General features: G+C 45.4%; 1 protein-coding gene across 1 annotated transcript in view; it reads left to right on the top strand.

The window, feature by feature from the left end:
* Positions 1-2,888: 2,888 nt before the first annotated feature.
* Positions 2,889-6,000, top strand: part of LOC144791914 (actin, gamma-enteric smooth muscle-like) — a 37,411-nt gene continuing 34,299 nt past the window's right edge. The window contains exon 1 of the mRNA XM_078666722.1: positions 2,889-3,004. The gene's annotated coding sequence lies outside the window, so the exon portion shown is untranslated. The remainder of the gene's footprint in view (positions 3,005-6,000) is intronic.

Raw genomic sequence — 6,000 nt, 5'->3', positions numbered from 1 at the left:
TCATTGCAGACCTTAATGCTAAAAGTGTCATCTGGCTCTCCCACTGATCCAGCCCCTCCCCGTTATCTGCTACCAGTCGCAGATATAATTAGACCAGCGATTCTGAGTACACTAAACGCCTCCATTGCCACAGGAACAGTGCCACTGGCATGGAAACGTGCACAAGTTAGAGCCCTATTGAAAAAACCCAATCTTGATCCTGCAATTATGACTAACTACTGCCCGATCTCCCTCCTGCCTTGGTTGGGCAAACTGTTAGAGAAGCACATCAATCTCTCTTTGGTCAACTATCTGGAGTCTCACAATCTACTCCATGATTCCCAAGCAGGCTTTCGTCCAAAGCTCGGAACGGAAGTTGCCCTTCTGGCAGTGACAGAGTCAGCCCGGAGAGACATGGATCAAGGCGGCACCACAGCAATTATCCTGCTAGACCTGAGTGCCGCCTTTGACACAGAGGATCACAACATTCTGCTAGCTCGTATTAGGCGCCTTGGAGTAACGGAGCTAGCTCTCTCCTGGCTGCAATCCTTCCTGGAAGACCGGGTGTTTCAGGTCTCAGAGGGTGCCACTCAATCCAAGCCATGGCCCCCCAACTGCGGGGTTCCACAGGGTTCCTCTTTAAGTCCAACTCTATTTAATGTTTAGATGGAACCCCTAGCAGAGATTGTTCACCCGTTCGGTATTGAAATTGTCACCTATGCAGACGACACCCAACTAGTGGTTGGCTTAAACCATCCCAAGGGCTCGTCAAGCACTCTGGGCAGCTGCTTTGAAGCAGTAGCTAACTTGATGGCACTTCCCCATCTGAAATTAAATGGGGAGAAAACGGAACTGATGTTCCTGGGGAAGTCCCCATCTCCCGGATCAATTATTGACTGGCCGACCTGTATGGGCACCATACCAGAACCCAAAGATCAGATTAAAAGCCTTAGAGTATGGCTTGATAACACCTTAGGGTTCGACCATCAAGCCACCAAGCTTTCGGCAACCTGCTTCGGTCTGATGAGGATGCTGAGGAAAATCTTGCCGCTCCTCCCCTTCCAGGCCTGGAGGATCATGGTGCAGGCTATCATCTTGTCCCGCCTTGATTATGGGAACTCCTTGGGCCTCATTTATGAGGCCTTGCGTGAGTTTTGCGCTTCCGATGCGTCACTTTTTGTGACGCATCGGCGGCGTAAAACATGCCTCCTGATGCGCACTATTTACAAAGTGACGCATCTAAGCAGATGCGTCACTTTGTAAACCCCTGCGCTACATTATACCTGCGTCAGGTATAATGTATGCAGAGGGGGCGTTCACCCGCAAAAAGCCTCGTAATAGTGACGCAGTGAAATCCATGAGATTTCACTGCGTCACTTTTAGGACGCTGTTGCGTCAAAATCTTGCGCCTGCCTCACAGCAGGCGTAAGACTGATGCAAGCCCTTTCACATGGGGCTTTCCCCATGTGAAAGGAAGCATTGCTGGAGTTGCGTCACTTTTGTGACACACTCTAGCAATGCGTCACTTTTGCGCCTACAGATACGTCAGAAATACTGACGTTTCTGTAACTCCTTGCGACATGATGCGTCATATTATAAATATGACGCAGCAATCATGTCGTAGGGAGAGCGCAGTGAAAAGTGATGCATCGCTGTTTTCACGCAGCAATGCGTCACTTTTCATAAATGAGGCCCCTTGTATTTAGGCGCCCCGGCGAGTACCATCAAAAAACTGCAGGTCACTCAGAACTCTGCAGCTCGCCTATTGCTCGGACTTTCTCGCAGACATTTAGGGTCAGCCGCCTTGAAAACACTCCATTGGCTGCCAATACAGGCTCGGATCCAATTCAAGGCGATGTGTATAGCTCACAAAGCCGTATGGCGCACTGGTCCAGCATTAGTCTGCTCCCTAGTCTCCCCCTACCATCCGCCAAGAACCCTACGATCTGGGGGTACCTGCCTGGTAGTAACTCGCAAAATCAAACAAGCGAGGTGGGGGGTGGGGCGCTTGTTTTCTTAGAATGCCGCCTCCCGCTGGAACTCCTTGCCCCTCACCCTACGTAGTGAACCAGATCTACTTACGTTCCGCAAACGGCTGAAGACCCTTCTTTTCCAGTAACGTGCACATTCTGACAGTTGCTTTCACCCACCCGTCCTAAGCGCTACGAGGTCTCAGGGTAGGAGTGCGCTTTATAAAACCCCATTACATTACATTACATATATATATATATATATATATATATATATATATATATATATATATATATATATATATATACACATACACATACCCCCCACCGCATTTTGATTGTTGTCAGGTGAAATCAGGGGGTGCCCCGACTTACACGTTGTGTCTGTAGTAGTTGTGAGTGTTCTTTTCATAGCCGGTGTTATTGTTGTAACTTCCGTAGCGACTCCACTGTTCTGGAATCCATAAGTGTTAATATTATGTTCTTTTTTATGCGGTCTATAAATCGCTCCAGAGAAAACGAATTGTGGCATGTGAGCGCTATCCGGAAAACAATGAATGAATGAATAACATGAAATAAAATGTCAGCAAGAGTTCTTTCTTTTTTATGATGCACTGCATACATCTAGATCATGAAAGAAACATACAATATTATATGGTATATTCTAAGTATATAGTATAATAGTTCCATACAATATCGTATAGTTGATGGCATGTCCCACCTCAACTTCCCACAGCCCCTCTTCCCACCTTGGCACTGTTGCTGGAGGCCCCCCTGCTCCTACGTCGTATAAGGCCGGAGCTTCGGCTTTGTTTACGAAAAAGTGCACAATAGTATGAGGCCTGCTCGGCGCTCGTGCCCCGGCCTCTGGGCTCTCCCTGCAGCCACTCGAAGTGATGAAATAAAGCCCCTTTTATGGTAACGCGCCCCGTAGGTCCACGGAAGGCCATTTTGGGGCGTATGTTTGGGTAAGCGCGGCCTAATATTCGCCCTGGTATTTAAACCCGGTGCAGACGGAGAGACCCGTCCCAGCGGAGTACAGCACGCGCACAACGGTGAGTAGCGGCAACTCTCGGCGGCTACTGGGCACTGTGGGGGAGTCCTGGGTGGCAGGCACTGTTGGTGAGTACCAGGCACTACAGAAGTAATGGACGCTCTGGGCGAGAACCAGGGGCAGTTCAGGTTTTGACAGGGTAAATGTGAACTACTTTATGTATATAGGGGCGCGCGTGTGTGTGTGTATGTATGTGTATATGTATGTGTATATGTATATGTATGTGTGTGTGTGTGTATCATATGCGTGTGTGTGTCTGTGTGTATATACATATATATATATATATATATATATATATATATATATATATATATATATATATATATATATATATATATATATATCTCATACTTTATAGAGACTCCCCCGCATCCTGCTGAATACTTCGAGACCAGGAGACAACTCATGAGTCCTGTCGAAAAGAAATGTCTAATGGCCGCTCTGCTATACATTTAACCTATTTTTGTAAAATGATGCTTGTGCCATGGCTCTAATACTCTGGATATGGTGCCACTGTCGGCTTTGTGCAGTTCTGCTATACTTTTAATGACCGTTTTGCCCATGGGATTTCCCTTTTAGGAATACAATTGGCCACACTTTGCAGCAGAAAAGTTTTTAGTGTGTGCCACTATCATTTCTCAGACGAGGTGCCATACTTTAAATGAGGGAGTAATAATACCTCTTTTGGAGCAGTCACCAGACGAAGTGCATTAAAACTGTTTGGAAACTGTGATCCTGGGCAAAATGGGGATGGGTTAAATGAGTGTGGGGGGGGGGGGGGAGTCAGAGAGATGCAGCTAAAAAGAACAAAACATTTGTAACTATTTTGTTGGTCTTTCAGTTACAGGTAACTGCACATAAAATATGCACACACACTACATGATAAATAAATGCAATTTAAACTAATCTGTGGGAAATGTACTGATCTAGTGAAAAACTCAGGGGGTTAACGTAATCACTCAAGGTGTCTGTGTGTGTAAACAGTGTCGCTGATTTAAATCCTGCTTGTTACAATGGGAAACAGTGGCATGTGTACTGTTGGTGATATGAGGTCCCAGGGTGTGACAGTAAGCATTGTAAATATGTAAGTTATTAATTGAGTGCTTACATGCTTTCAGAAGTTACGAGATTGTACTTGGTGCATGCAAACCTTGTTTAAAATTTTCCATTTATGGAACGCATTCCAGAGCTGGTAACACCTTTACAGTAGCTCTTAACATGAATTACGTCACCTTGATGCCTCGAACGAGCCTGTCAATCACAGCCTATACTGGCTCCCGATCAGCCTTTTGTTTTGTTGATTAACACATTTGGACTGGAGGTAAGGCTTGCTTCTTTCTTTGGCTGTCTGTCTCTTCTCATCCTCTCAGTAGAAGAGACCCCCCCTTTCTTTTACGCCCGAAGCAAATCAAGCTCAGAATTAGTGGTTCCGGAGCGGTTAAGTTTTTTAACAGAAAGTATGGGAACTAATTTGGAAAAAATCTAAAAATCTTAGAAATGTTGTTCCAATAGACCCCACCCTCTTCTACCTCTGGGTGCAATACCTGCACTGTTAGTCTGTTAGGAGGGCTGATATACTTTCATGGGACTACTACATTAATAATGACATGTTATACGTAGCACTAAATCGAGCCCTTCTCTTCCGAAACGCAGTTAATAACAAACGTTGTCATTAGCCAATTTATGGTACTCAGTTGATCCACTTTGGCATGATGAAAGGCTGAGTCTATCTCGCCAGGATTCGGACTTGTGACCTTCAGATCACATCGCATATCAGTGACAAGTGTTCTGCTCACTGCGCCTAGCAGTATCCTTGACCTCAGCAGCCACGGCTTTAAGTGGGCCGGGTCATGCTGGGGTCTCAGACGTAACAGTCATTTAAACTGACTTTGAAACAGGTCCCTAGGCCAACCCGTCATGTCTTTAAATTTACATGCAAAAACACATTGATTTCTTAACAGTGACTCTAAACGTCCTTAAGGGAATGAGTCAGTAAAATGCACTCCCAGTTGCTTTTCACATGTTTTACTCTATCTTGTATTCCTAAGGTTATTTCCCTTTTCCAGAAGTTGTGTTACTGCAGCTTTATTTAAAGCAACATATGACTCTTGTAAAGTGCATGCCTTGCAGGGGTGTAGCTTCAAGGGGGTGTGTTTGGAGTGTTACACCCCCCTAATAAATGTATTTTCTGATGAATAGTTGGGTACACGTTTTTTTCAGTTGGGTATGGTGAGGTGTCTGTAGGATTTCATCTGAGATTTTTGCATGCACACACTGAGAAAAACACACACACTTACACTCTCTCATCTCTGTTTGAAAGCCCTAAAAAATGTTGATTATTTAACAAAATATTGTTTCTCTCAACCAGTACTCCTACCTATCTGCATTCCTCTCTCTTTCCACTGCATTTTAAGCCCTTCTCATGCACCCTGTTTGTCCTATAATGTATTTTAACATTATTTGCCAGCGTGATTCTTGGGAAATCTGAAACTCACACCCTTCCAATCTTACTGACCAAGCTATGCCCTTGATGCCTTTGAACGGAGTCACCTTTAGGTGCCTGGGTGAGCTCAGGATGAGTGTTTGATGACAGCCAATTGAGAGTTCTGGAGTTCAGGCTGATGCACCGCGAGATTCTCACAGGGCCATTCATTGGTCAGAAAGGTTGGATAGACTGCAAGCACAGCCAACTCATGGCCTGCTGCAATGCGCACAGAGCAATGGCCGCATTTGTGCAGATTGTAATTCTGAAGCAGTGTGTGAAGGAAGCCCACAGCCGTCGAAATATGGACAACACAAAAGGAAAAGAGCATGCCGTGCATACAAGCGAATGGGACTGTTGTGTGTGGGCCGTGAGGGGAAGTGGAGGAGATGAAAGGAGGTACCTGCAGAAGGAGACAGTCAACAGAGGGTGTTGAAGATGAGTGATCAGACCTGAGATATTCAGAAGGAGGTTTTCAGAAATATTTGGGGACAAAAAGGGTAGATGTGTCTAAC

Source organism: Lissotriton helveticus, chromosome 11 (genome assembly GCF_964261635.1).
Source record: "Lissotriton helveticus chromosome 11, aLisHel1.1, whole genome shotgun sequence".
NCBI classification, from domain to species: Eukaryota; Metazoa; Chordata; class Amphibia; order Caudata; family Salamandridae; genus Lissotriton; species Lissotriton helveticus.
This window is presented reverse-complemented; position numbering and strand designations above follow the sequence as displayed.